We start from the raw sequence: 246 nt of genomic DNA on the forward strand, positions 1-246 counted from the left end.
ACTACTACTACTATTACTACTACTTCTACTACTATTACTACTACTACTACTACTACTACTACTACTACTACTACTACTACTATTACTACTACTACTACTACTACTACTACTACTACAACTTCTACTACTACTACTACTACTACTACTACTACTACAACAACTATTACTTCTATAACTACTTCTTTTACTATTTCTAAAACAACTACAACTACTACTACTACTACTTCTACTGCTGCTGCAAATACA

The sequence above is a fragment of the Dreissena polymorpha genome, chromosome 15 (assembly GCF_020536995.1).
Source record: "Dreissena polymorpha isolate Duluth1 chromosome 15, UMN_Dpol_1.0, whole genome shotgun sequence".
NCBI classification, from domain to species: Eukaryota; Metazoa; Mollusca; class Bivalvia; order Myida; family Dreissenidae; genus Dreissena; species Dreissena polymorpha.